This window comes from Triticum aestivum, chromosome 1B (assembly GCF_018294505.1).
Source record: "Triticum aestivum cultivar Chinese Spring chromosome 1B, IWGSC CS RefSeq v2.1, whole genome shotgun sequence".
NCBI lineage: Eukaryota > Viridiplantae > Streptophyta > Magnoliopsida > Poales > Poaceae > Triticum > Triticum aestivum.
Genome location: NC_057795.1, coordinates 269,088,901 through 269,103,709, shown reverse-complemented (window position 1 = coordinate 269,103,709; position 14,809 = coordinate 269,088,901).

The window sequence follows — 14,809 nt, the reverse complement described above, 5'->3', positions numbered from 1 at the left end:
AATTGACTTTTGGGTCAGTCGATTTTCAGGGGTTGGGGGGGGGGCTCGCCGGAGAGGTACCCCACTATCTATCTTAGGGTTCAGGGTGGGGGCGGGGGGCCTAGAGGGCTGGCCGGGGCGGCGGTGGCGAGTTGTTTCGGGGTGGCGAGGCGGCGCTGGGGCCGGCGGTTCGACCGGTGGTGGCAGGTGGCTCAGGGGGGTGCAGGTTGAAGATGAACTACAGGCCCTCCCTAAACTACATGTCAAGTGCCTCTCTGCTACCATTGCATTCAGTTTCGATAGTAGCATTCAGATTCCACAGTAAATTTCAGTTTCGACAGTTAAGTTCAGAGTCAACAGTTTTTACCTCATCTGTTGTAGTGAGGTGGTTTTTGGTGATGTTAATTTTACATCCATTTTACATCATCTATTGGAGATGCTATTAGAATCCCACTTGATATTGACGATGTCTGTCTTGTGCTGCTTCAGCCTTGACATCTTATGGCTCACCGGAGCTGCTCCAACGATAGAACGATCCATCACAACAGAGCAGTGCCCTGGACTTCGTCTACAGATTCCTCAGATCTTCCTCCACACCTCTGACTGCCACCTCTGCCTCAACTGCTTCAGTGACCAACCCAATGATGCTGAGGTCGACATGGCTACGACAAAGAGGTTCTACACTTGTTGCATCACTTATTACTATACATTCACATCGATCCATTAGGGCTATTTTGGTTCAATGGAAAAACATAGCAATAGGGAATTTTCCAATGGCACTCTACTATTCAATTATTCATGCATTTTGTTGAAAGGAATGAAGCAAAACATCCACCTAGACCTACTTTTCAAAATCCTATGCATGAAAACAAGACCAAGTGCATTAGTGCCAGAATAACATTCTAACTGTACATGCTTTCATATGGTTTATCTTTATTTTGGCCATGTTTCTTTGCATTCCTCTGCTCTTCCAATTCCTGTAAACCAAACACCCAAGTTGACAGAAATCATGTGTTTACAAATGCTCTGTTTACCATGTGCATTTTCCTATCCTATTCCGGTATTTTTCCTATCCCTGCGTTTTAAGAATCATGCAAGCCAAATGAGCCCTTACAGAATTACTTCAGTTACAGGTACGCGTCGAAGGGAACTTTGCGTGGTTTGTCCTGCTCCTGCCGCGACGTCGTCCACCTCACCTGAGCTGCTCCATCGATAGAAGCATCCACCAAACCATACAACACGACTCCTGACCGTCTTTCTCCGCCTCAGATCTCCTTCCCTGCCGCCGGCACCCACCCCAACGGCATCACCATCATCGACTCAGCAGATGAACCTGAGGAGTACACGGGTCCACAAGAGAGGTCGCACTCTTTTGTTTCTGCTTATGTTATGCATTGCTTAAACTTACCTGCTACTTTATCGTCATGTTCAGCTCTTGGACTCCCAACTCAGGTCCAAGTTAATGTTCAAACTTGAGTTCTAAATTAGTTGTGGGGCACATATCGAGGCAACAATGAATAGTATGTCTGTCTAATATCTGGTTCATCTAGGGTATGCCTATGTTGTTCATCTTGGGTGGAAAACAAGTTGTAAAGCAATCATCATCTGTCTTTTTATTAATTTAAAGCAATCATCAACCTGCTATAATTATTTTTTGATCCATCCACTGGTTGTTACCATCACTCTAAATTTCTGCATGCTCTCCTTACATAATCCACCATATTTTTTCGTATGCATGTCAGATATTGTACACAGTCATGCTGAACATGTAGAGAAAAAGAGAAGAGTTTTGAGTGGCAATACAATGTCATGCAGACATCGCTCCATGGTGGGTTCAATGGCAAACCCTCCCCACCCCTCTCCAGATTGTAATCCAGAGGAAGATATCTGTTCTGAGGCAGATTCAGACGCCACTGACCACTCCTATTTACCCCCAAGGTGTTTGCTCTACCTTGGCATGATGATGTTAGTCATATCATGCATATGTTGCCTTGCAGTGCCTACTTTTGACATCATATATGTCATCTGCTTAGTTTAGACATGTTTTGTAATGCCACCTGTTTAGTTTCTATATCATATATGGGAATTATGCAGTCTCATGTCTTTTAGCCAGCCATAATATATGTTAAATGTGCAATGACATCATGTTTAACCAGGCATCATATATTTGAATGATATCTTGCCCATCCTTTTCTTTATTACATTTCCATTTGTCGACAATGTTTGTACATTAAACTACTCTTCCTGCGAATCAGCCATTTGGGTGGGAGATGGAAAAATCTGGAGTGAAAACAAGGCCTTCAGAGCAGACAGTGCTACCTGTCGAAGCAGATCTCTTGTTGGGTCCCGATAGCTCCTCGGAGATGGATTCAGAGACAGATGACCAGTCCTATTCCCCTACTGAGGTGTATGCTCTAACTTGGCACGGTTATACTGCTCATATCATGCATACGGTGTCTTGCATTGCATATTTTAGACATCATATACACAATATTCAACACCATATTCTTAGTTCAGACATCATATCGAATGCCCTCTGTTTAGCATATAAATCACATATGTGGATTAAATGATGCGATCCTGATTACTTGGATAACATGTAGGTGAATTATGTCATGCGATCCTGTTTAGTTATTCATCATATCTTTGAATTATGTTATGCTATGCTATCCAGTTTAGATAGACAATATACATGTCAACTATTTCATGTCCTCTTTTTTCCACACTATCTATTGCATCTGTCTCTCATACAATGTCTGTGCATTCAACTATGTTTCCTGTTTATCAGCCATTTGAATTGGAGCGGGTGATGCCAGTATCTAGCGGAATAAAAACACGGTCTTCAAATAAAACAGTGCTACCTCTTGGTGGAGATAGAACCCCGGTTGTACATGCACAAGAACCATCCCTACCACACATAACCCAAACTCTCGCAGATTGTACCCCTACTGCGATGGACAGAGAACCAACTTCACCCAATCTAACCCCAACCCCAGCCAATAGTAACACAGTTCCTGTTGACTCAACACCATCTCCACCACATAGATCCCAAACAAGTGCAGTCAGTAAGGCAGCTCCATTGCTCAAAGGGCCAGTACTATCATAGCCAACCCCAACTCCGCCAGTTAGTACGCCTATTCCTGTGGAGGAAGCACAACCATCCAGTCGTAGTTTAGCATCTATCACATTTGATGTTGTTAAATCGTATGTGTGTATCTTCCCATCTTGGAAATATTATACTGAAGATGAAGGAAAATGCCAGTTGTAGATGTCTGTCCAGGAGTTATGTGTAAGTAATGTTATTCATGGCAATTACTTTCCTTCGTCCCATACATCCTACCTCCATGATGGTTATAATACATCAAATTTTCCCATTTTTCTCTATAGAGAAGGACCGATTTGGAAACTCAGGATGAGGTAACCTTTGTTAATACCTCTGCTATCTTCAAGAATGCTTGGTGGCAGTATCGGAATTACCTGAAGAAAACGTACTTCACCGGCAAAGAAACTCATCAAATTCCCTTACGTTCTCCTGAGACACATTTACTGGACGATGACTGGGAACGCCTTGTTCTGTACTGGTCCCGAACCAAGAATGTGGTAAGGTCTATGAGCTCATTTTCTATTTTTAAGTATTATATTCTTGCGTCTTACTGTACTCTATTCATGTAGAACAAGTGCCTAAACCTGAAGAACAACTGTTCTAATTTAAGATTCCATTGCTAACATAGTTCAAAAAAGCGCTAGGCGTTAATTGTGTGTTTTGCCACTGCCTTGCGCTTCACTGACCAAAGCGCATGCTTCTGCGCAGTTATGCACAGATTAAGCATAGTTATGCGCAATGCGTGTCAATGCCTAGAGCCTAGGCGCGCTTAAGCGCTTGCTTAGGCGTGCCTTTTTAACTATGATTGCTTTGCTCTTGTATCACTGTATTTACTGATACAAACTTATTTTTAAATTGAAGGATCCAATCGAAAGTCCAATGGCACAGCAGGTATGTTCACGCATGTTTCTTTAACAGGTTTGCTCTTATCAATAGCTCTTTTGATTTCAATTTCAATTGTGTATACAGTTGACTTTCATATCATGCACATTACTAGCATCACAACAGAGCCAATAGTGTTGTTGTACATGTAGACCCGTGGTAACCATCTGAAATCTTGTTGTGCCGTGTAGTTTCCCATGCTTTGTATTCTTTGACTGCTGCTTTGTCTTGAACTGATATGATTTGAACCGTGTCTCTATTTTGATTTGGCAAGACAATGCGGTGACCATAGGACATAGATATATGTTTGTTTGATGCTTTTATTATGTACTAGTACTTGGCAATAGAACACTTGGTAGTTTAATCCTGTCCACCTTACTAATGAACTGGTTCACCAAAATGAGTTTCATATACTAGTACATGCTAAACTTGTTATGTGTCTGCTTGTTTCTTCTTTTAGAATGCTGACAGAATATTGGGGAAGAGTGCCTTATTAAGCAATGGTAAAGTAAGTAATGCAGATAAGGTTCAGGATAGTGACACATCCTTGTTGGTCTCCAACAAAGCTGATAAAACAGCTAAGGAAGACTATCTTGAAGACAACGAGACAACCCCAAAGTCCTGTCTTGGTTTAGTGTTCGAGTTACTGGCCACTACCGCTTGCACAAGGTATTCAAACTCGCTGTCTGAATCAGTTCGGTTTCTTGAGTCTCAACTACAAGATGAAAGACATCGATCAGCTGTGCTGCGACAAGAAGCGGAAGGACTGCGGAAGTCCCTGGAGCATTCAGATGCATACTTTCTGGTGCAACAACAAGCGTTGGAGGATTTTAGCGCCAAACAGGACAAAGCTAATCAGCTTGCTAAGCTTATTACCAGCATGGTGGATACCCAGGATAACGTTTCTTGAGCTCTTCTGAAGTTGTTTCAGTTATGCTCTTGTTTTGCTGCCGCGTTTATTTGCACTGGTGGCCAATTTTGACGGCCAGTGTATGTAATATGCTGCTCTATTCCCTATATTTGCACTGGTGGCGAACTTTGATGCCCAGTGGATGTAATATGTGTAATAGCGGTAATAGGCTAGCCTTAATTGCTTGCTTATTTATTTCCTTATTGCCTTATTTAGTTGTTTGCTTGTAGTCACTGCAGTTCTTTTTCTGTGTTTTTCTAGTGGCCACAATAGCCTATTTTTGGTAACTAGGCCAAAATAATCATGGCAACACACGGACTGTTGTAACCATGGGCCTCCTGCAGGCCATATGATCCATGGGCCTTCGTTCGGCCTTAGGACCATTGGCCTTCTATACGGGCCGTAGGATCCATCGGCCTTCTATACGGGCCTTAGGATCCATCGGCCTTCTATACGGGCCTTAGGATCCATCGGCCTTCTATACGGGCCTTAGGGATCAATGGCCTTGTACGGGCCGTAGGGTCCATGGGCCTTCTACGGGCCGTAGGGTCCATGGGCCTTCTACGGGCCGTATGATCCATGGGCCTCATACGGGCCGTACTATCCATGGGCCTCATACGGGCCGTAGGATCCATGGGCCTTCTACGGGGCGTATCATCATTTTGCCAATCATGGGCCGTACTATTCGTGGACCATAACGGGCCGTTAATAGGCCGTATTTGATAACTCTATGAAAACAGCCCAACGGGTTTTTTTGACATGAAAAAGGCCCAACGTATTAACGGTCCGCAAATGGGCCGACTGTAACGACGGGCTGAATTTGGCCCACAAGCAGAAAATGACAGTAACGGGCCGTATGTAACTGAATGCTGCAAATGAGCCCAAGAATCAATGGGCCCTGAGAAGGCCGAAAGATAACTTGGGCTAGAAACGGCCCAATGGAATAACGGGCCGTTAATGGGTATAAAGTGATACACTGTTCATTACGGGCCAGTTTCACCACGGGCCGTTAATGGGCCAAGAGTTACAAAGGTCCTCATATGGGTCGAAAGAAGTCATGGGCCACACATGGGCCGGAAGTTAAAACGGGATGAATGATATTGGATGGCCCAGATGACGCTACTAGGCCTAATTCGGATAGGGCGTAACGGGCCCTGGGTTAGCGGGCTGTAAATGGGCTATATGCGAACAGGCCGTTAACAGGCTTTCCGTGGGCCGGCTCGCCACCTTTTGACCAAGTCAAACGGGCCGGCCTTTTCACAGGAATGGGCCTCTGTTGGGCCGTGCCATGTGTCGCCGTATCATAGGCGCCTCCAGTCCAATGAGCGGATGACATCTGTCCCAACGGTGAGCCGACACGTGTATCCTCCAGCCAATGATGATTTTACACGTGGAAAATCCCCATTGGTCGGGGTTGTTAATGGGTTATCGGATCCAAAACCCGAGCCGATAGCTTAACGGCGTTCCGTTACGGTGTATGCCACGTGTCGGTCACCCTTGACGAAAGCACTTCTGTGACGCGTGATTTATCATCATGGAAGTGGACACTTCCGTGATGATAATTTTGGTAATGTCATGGAACACTTCTATGACAGCACAGGTATGACTATCTTGATTCTGTCATAAATTTGTCATGGATGTACATGCATGACAAAAAACGCGACCTACTATGACAAACACGTATCATCACGGAAGTGTATTTTTTTGTAGTGCATGGTCTTCTTGACCCTTTTCCTCTTCTTGCCTTCACCAGCCTCCTTTGGTTCAAGAGTGAACTCAATGGTTTCCTGTGTTGAGGCTCTGGCTTTGGACATTGGAATCCTTCTGGCTAGTGCCTTCTTCTTTATACCTGGCTTGGTTGAAGCTGTTGCGCCATACTCTTTATTGACAACCTTTTTCTTTGAGGTGACTTCCTCGTTAACCATAAAATCTTCATCCTATGAATCAGATATTCTCTTCTTCCTCTGCCTGGTTGCATCCTTAGGCAGGTTGCTAGGAGTACTTATGGTCCCATCATCATAGCTGTCAGAGGGACTAGTGCCCTCACTCAACTGAACCTGTTCCTTAGACCTGTTCTGGCTACCACTATTGTCAGACATGGCTGAAAGCTGAAGGCTGACCCTATGAATAGATATAGTTGAGATAGAGTGGATGAGCATCACAAAATGCAGAGATTTTGCAAAACAAATGAGTCAAAAACTTAGTTTTAGATTTCTACAGAAGTCATTTCGGAGCTACCTATTTGTTAAACTCGGTGACACCAAAGCAACATTAGAGTCTAAACTAGTGAAATTGGTCAGACGGAGTCACAGTTCGGTGACTCCAAGATTGCTAGGTTTCACTAAGAATTGAACTCAATCACACCGATTTGTAAGTTTTGGTCAGACCGAAAATCACAAGTGCAATGGCCCGGGCCAAATCAGTGAGACCGATTTCTCCAACTCGGTTGGTTCGAGATGAATTCGACGGAAACCTAACCCTAAGTTTCCGAATCAAAACTAATCTAAAGGGGTTTTTGATTGGATAGAAGTATCTCAAACGTGGTATGATTCTGGCATTGACCTAAGTGCAGGAATCAGAGGTAAAGATTGCACAAAGGGGTCGAGTTCATACCCTAACTCGGCGATGAACTCGCTACGACGACGACAGCGGTGAAGATTCCATTGACGGTGGCGGAGACCAGCGGCAGGAGGTTGCTGGTGACTGAGGAGAAAATCCGGAGACCTCAATTCAGTAGAGCTAGACAGGCGCGGTGAAGGGTTTCGAAGAAATTTACAAAATTTGACCCATGGGTATAGATATCCAGACCCTGTCGGTGTGACCGAGTTGAGAAACTCGGTGGCACCAAGATGCAGAATCGCAAGCGATTATTGCAACTCGGTGAGACCGAATTGTTCAAATCGGTTGCACCGAGATTGAAACCTAGATTAACTCAATGAACTCGGTATGACCGAAAGGAATGAATTGGTCAGACCGAAATACATCAAGAGGTTTTGGAAGTTTAAGTCTATGATGAATCGGTGGCTCCAAGTGCTCCTCACCCAGAGGGTTCTAATCTGACTTGATCAAACTTTATGATGTAGCATGAATAGAGTTTGAGACGAGAAAATCATAGATAGCTAGAGGGAGTACTTATGCATTCTTGTCCATCCATTTGGCAAAAGAAAAGACCAAACAATCAAAGTAACAAATGGATGTCCTCGAATGAAGAAAAATATGCAACCAACATGCTCACACAATAAGATAGCAAATGAAATATGTGGCAAAGCATGCACAACACTCTAGCGTCTATCAAGCAATTGGCGATGACTAGGTCATATATATATGAGTATATTGACTTAGGAGTCAAATGAGAACATTTGATCATAGGTCATACTCATTGTTTAAGCACAAGTGGGGTTACCACTTTTACATAAAGCATTGTTGTGTTGACACCATTAGAGCCGCTTTAGCTCAATTCTTAGAGTAAAGCTCCCCCTAGATGTGATATCCCCTTTTAGAGTGATGAACTAACCTTGGGTTTTGTTGATGATGAATTCATGTAGATGTTGAAGATGTGGATGCTCAATGTTGATGTGGATCATCTGGAGCAATCCATTGGAGTGAGTTGCACTTTCAATACCTACATGGGTTAGTCCCACAAGGAGTAAACAAGGATATCCATAGACATAGAGTGAAGTACACACAAGATGATGTCCATGAAAGCATTAGGTTACCTTGTCCCTTGACTTACTAACAAGAGGGTTTGTGACTCCTTGAACTAGTGCAAGATGTGGAAGTTGATTGCACTTGTCCTTGCCAATGTGAATATGAGAGAAGTATGTTGGCGGAGTCACCCTCAAGATCTCTCTAGTTCTTCTTCTTCGGGATCCACATCATCTTGATGGGAATCCTTGGGGTTGTAGATGTACTTGATGAAGTAGAACGTGAGGTAGAATTGGGAACCCACTTGACCAAGGCCTTTGGAGCTTCTTCAAATGCATCAATCTCCTCTTGAAGCTTGTCCTTGCCTTTTGGCTTGTGGTCTTGTGGTGGAAGATCATCTTGAGCTTGTGTCCCCTTGAAGGAAGTAGGATCATACTTCTCTTGTTGAGGAACAAACTTCGTCTTGGGGTATTGATCTTATTCACACTCAACTCCATTGGCATTGAACTTTCGTTCAAAACCAACACCTTCATTCTTCCGGTGTCTTCCTTGCTTGCATACAATTTCCTCAAATTGCTTACTTCCAGCAAGGCTCTTGTAAACACCTTTCTCTATAATTCCCTTCAATAAGCTATTTTCTTGCTCAAGTGTAACTTGGCTAAGAGAATCATTAGTGGAATCAAGATAACTACTAGAAGCAACAATATTGGATTTAGCATGATTATTGTTACTGCTAGAAGAAGAATCTTTCTTACTATTCATTGCTAGATTTTACTTGTGGCATGTAAGTAGAAAAGAGTAAATGCTTGGCAATGTAAGAAGAACTTTTCTTCCGAAGATCATCATTGATCATCATTGAGCTTCTCGAAGCGTAGCTTCACATCAGTTTTTAAAAGTTCTCGATGATCTTCTAAGGTAGTTTCATGAGCTAACTTAAGAGTGTTTAGTTCTTTAGTTAGATTCTCAATCTCCTTCTTATCATTTTCATTCATTTCATCATGATTAGCATGATTAATAGCAGTTTCATCATAGTTTTCATCACTAGCATTGTCAACAAGTAACTCATCATCACCTAGCAAATCATCTTCATCCCTATTGAAATCAATATACTCGGGGTGTGATACCTTGGGGCCTTTAGCCATGAAGCATCTTCCAATTCCTTCATTTGGTGAGTCAAATATGTCATAGGAGTTGGTGGACACAAGTGCAAGACCGGCAACACCTTCATCTTGGGTATATTCGGAGTCGGAGTGATAACTTCTCTTAGAGTGGTGGTTGGAGTCAGAACTGGATACCCATTCACCAGCATGAGCTTGATGTCTTTGTTTTGTGTAGCTCCTTTATGACTTGTCCTTCCTTTCCAAATCCTTGCTTCTGCGAGAGGTTCTTCGTTCATAATGATCATCTCAACTCCTTATCTCTCTTGGAGGTGATTCTTCTCCTCTACTTCTTCTTTTAGGTGAGTTTTTTCCTTTTGTATGGGTTCGTACACTCATTGGAGTAGTGTCCGGTTCTTCCACAATTGTAGCAATTACGTTCACGGCTAGAAGATCTTTTGTCATGGTAGGATCTTGACTTGGAGCTTCTCTGTTTACTTCCACTCTTGTAGAATTTGTTGAAGTTCTTCACCATTAAGCTCAATTCCTCATTGAAGACTTGTTTTTCACTTGATTTGCCAGGAGCATCACATGAGGCTTTATAAGAACCACTAGACTTGTTGTGAAGCTCTTCTTTATCTTTGAGTGACATCTCATGAGCAACAATTCTTCCAATGACTTCCATTGGCTTGAGAGCTTTGTATTTGGATCAATGTGCACACGGTATCATATTTTCCATACAAGGCTCTTAGGATCTTCTTGATGATGAATCTGTCAGTCATCTCTTCACTTCCTAAGCTGGCAATCTCATTTGTGATGAGAGCAAGCCTAGAGTACATTTCAGCGACACCTTCACCATCCTTCATTTTGAACTTGTCAAGCTGACTTTGAAGCACATCCAACTTGGATTCCTTGACGGACTCGGTACCTTTGTGCATATCAATCAAAGTATCCCAAATTTCCTTTGCATTCTCAAGACGGCTGATTTTGTTGAATTCTTCGAGGCACAATCCATTGAAGAGGATATCGCAAGCTTGAGCATTACATTGCAGCATTTTCAACTCTTCCGCAAATGCTTCGCGATTTGGTTCTCTCCCATCAAAGAATTCACCTTGCAAACCAATACACACAATAGCCCAAACGGCGGGGTTATGTCCAAGAATATGCATTTTCATCTTATGCTTCCAACTAGCAAAATTAGTGCCATCAAAGTAAGGACCTCTATGGTGGTAATTTCCCTCGCTGGACGATATACTCTCCTTGGTTGTGAAACCAAGTCTATGACCACCAAAGCTATGGAAATCAAGGCAAATGGAGACCAAAGCTCTGTTACCACTTGTAGGATCGAAAGTATGTGAAAGTGCTTGTATCGACTAGAGGGGGGTGAATAGGCGATTTTTATGAAAGTCTTCAAAACTTGGAAGTTTCAAAGACAAACAATAGAAATGACCTAGTTGATATGCAGCGGAAGATAAACTACCATAAGCAAACCATAGTCAAGTATGCAATGATGTGGAAGATAGTATGAAGCCAATCAACAGTAGTAGTCAAGCAATGAAGTCAAACAGATACACAGATAGGCAATGACTTCACGAAGACAAACTTAAGTAAAGGAAGGAAGAGGATAGAACCAGTCACTTGTTGAAGACACATGATTTGTTGGACCAGTTCCAGTTGCTGTGACAACTGTAGGTCTGGTTAGGGAGGCTGAGATTCAACTCAGAAGACCGCGTCTTCACCTTATTCCCCTTGAGCTAAGGACACATAGTCCTCGCCCAATCACTCTGGTAAGTCTTCAAGGTAGACTTCCAAACCTTCACAGACTTCGTTCACCGGCCATCCACAATGACTCTTGGATGCTCAGAACGCGACGCCTAACCGGCTGGAGGATACACAGTCCTCAAGTGTAATAAGTCTTCAGGTCACACAGACAAAAAGACTTCAGTGATGCCTAACACTCTTTGGCTCTGGGTGTTTGGGCTTGGTCCTCGCAAGGATTTCTCTCTCTCAAAGGCTTCGAGGTGGGTTGCTCTCAAACGACAAAAGCCGTGCACTAACTCTGAGCAGCCACCAATTTATGGTGTAGGGGTGGGCTATTTATAGCCATTGGGCAACCCGACCTGATATGTCCGAAATGACCCTGGGGCACTAAGGAGCTGACACGTGTTCCAACGGTCAGATTTCAAACACACACGGCAACTTTACTTGGGCTACAAGCAAAGCTGACTTATCCAGCTCAGGATAAGATTTGCTCTCATTGTCTTCGCTCAAAGACATAGGATTTGGGTTGAGCATCACTTCAGTCATTCTGACTTAGTTCTCTTGGACCCCACTTAACAGTACGGTGGTTCCTATGACTCAACAAAGAAGAAAAGGAAACAGCGAAACAACACAGTCTTCGCGCTCCATAGTCTTCACTCAATGTCTTCTCATGTCATAGTCTTCAATATGAATATCTTCACATACCACCATTGTCTTCAATGTCTTCATACATTTTTAGGGGTCATCTCTGGTAGGTAAACCGAATCAATGAGGGACACTACCTGCGTTATCCTGCAATTCTCACAAACGCATTAGTCCCTCAACCAACTTTGTCGTCAATACTCCAAAACCAACTAGGGGTGGCACTAGATGCACTTACAATCTCCCCCTTTTTGGTGATTGATGACAAACTGGTTGAAGTTTTCAACGGGGATAAAGTATGTGAAATTGTAAAGGATAGGGTATTGTCTTCATAAGTAGCAAGGGCTCCCCCTGAAGATGTGCATATAAGTAATTTTGCTTTTCAAATGCAAATGCACATGGCAGGTTGTACTTGTGGAGATCCACTTCAACTTATGAAGATAATTCATCATGCATGAAATGATATAGCAAATAGAATGACATGCATAATGAAAAATGGACGTCTGCAGAATGATCTAAGTGCGGAAGTTATCATCGCACATGCGGAATTTATCATCGCATCACAGTAAAGCAAATAAGTAGCAGACGACCATCGAGTTTAAGTGTTACAACTCAAAGAACCAAATGTTTCAAAAGCGAGAGTTGTAAACACGAGGCAAACTATAAAGCAACCGCCCATATGAACCCGCTTGAAGACTATCAAACTCATATGCTTCTCCCCCTTTTGTCAGTAAGGACCAAAAAGGTTTGAAGACATAGAGCATCTACTCGTCCTCATGAGTAGGTGAAGCAGCAGGGTTGTCATTGTTGCTTGGCGGTGCAGACGTACTTGGTGCAGTGTCGATGCGTGCAGAAGTAGGAGGCGGTGAAGTAGCATCGTCTTCATCATCGACCACTCTTGCATTCACAGTTGCCGTGAAGGAAGAATAGTCAGAGTCTTCAAGTGATGGAGTTCGACGTAGGATAGCAGTCCGTGGAGGAGTGGAGTCAAACTTGAATCTTTCAGTGAAGCCATCGTCTTGAAGATCTGCTTCAGCACTAAGTAGCGTCAAACTCTTCCATGATCGCCGGCAAGTCTCATGAGCAACAAATGCATTCTTGGTGGCAAGATTTCTAATACGATTGACGTCCACCAAGAGGCTTTGCATCTGTCTCTTGAGCCAATAGTGATGCTTATCTTGTTTCTGATGAAGTGCCACAAGAAGTTCTCGGTCATTTAGAACACAAGAGCGCTTCTTAGGCCTTTGGGCAATGGTACTTTCGGTGGCTTTAGTTTGCGCACGATGAGGCAGACGAGTATTTCCAGCCATTGGATAGAAACGTGATACTGCTTGAATGCCTTCCATGGACTGAGTGAAGCTTTGGTGATCAGCATTTTGAAGACAAAGAGGCTCCTTGGCAGGCTCAGGGTATATAGCTTCAACTGACATATCAACCTCTGGTAGAAAGATCAGATGATTGCGAGCAGAGGGCTGATAGTTGATAGAAGAGTGTCGCTTGATGAGGCGCATGACCCATGGAGCATAAAACTTCAGGCCAAAAAGGTCAGATCCAGAAGCAACAAGTTGTCTGATGAAGAATTCTTGGGAATTGAAGCTGATGCCATTGAGGATGTAAAAGACCAAAGTCTTCATGGCTCCTTCAAGTTTAGCAGCTGATGAATGTCCTTCGATAGGCCATAGAGTTCGCCTGATGATGTGATATATGGTGCGAGGTAGATACTCAAGGTCATCAACAAAGAACTCCGTTGGATATTCAGCGTCAGATGGCAAGGGCTTCATCATGCTCAACATCTGGCTCATATTGGGTTCAGGCTTGTGGAAGATGCTCTCCAGTGCATTGCGGTGTAGTTGACAGTCAGGTTCATAGAGCTCTCCGGGAGTGGATAGGCCTATAAGCTCAATGACATCAAGAGCTTTGGCTTCATGATGAACATTTCCGGTCATCCACTCAAGAACCCAGGTCTTGATATCTCTATTGTAGCCGCGAATGTGGAGGGTAGCATAGAATTGAAGCAAAAGTTCTTCATTCCAATGTTCTTTGTCAGTCACAAAGCTGAGCAGACCGGCATCACGAAAACAGTCAAGTGCTTCTTCTAAGCACGACAGTCCAGCAATGGCTTCAGTGTCGAGGCGCATATGAGGGAAAATGCGCCCTTGATCATACAGAACGCAGGAGTAATAGCTTCGCTGTTGATAGCTCCAGAAACGATCTGATGATATCCTTGGCTTTGAGTAGGGGTTCTTGGTGCTGTCAAAGAAGGTATTGTGGCTTTTGAAGCCATTTGCATTGAAGGACCATGTAGAATTAGCAGTGCCTAGGAACCTTGGCAGTCTTGGCTTTGGTTTCTGGACCTGAGGCCTATGCTCAACATGATAATCAAATTGAGGTCCAGAGGCAGTAGGCGGAGGTACCAGAATGGGCCATCGGACAGTGGTTAGCTGACCATGATTGTATGCTTGCTCAATTGTATAGGGCCTTGGTGGCAGAACAGGAGCAGCGGTAGCAGCTGAGGCTTCAGGCTGCACAACAGGTGCTTCGGGAGCAGTTGCCTCATTGGCTTCAGGCACACTGGTTGGTTCAAGCTCCACATTAGCTTCAGCCATGACTACGTCATTGGCTTCACTTGCGTTGGTACTGGCAGCTTCAGGATTTTCAACCTCCACTTGACGAGCTGGAGGGTCGGGCACTGGCACATTCACATCAGGAACAGCTTCTTCAATAACTGGGGGAGTAGGGACACGTACGTCTTCTTGTCTTTCATCGGCTGATGCAGCCGGATTGTCTTCA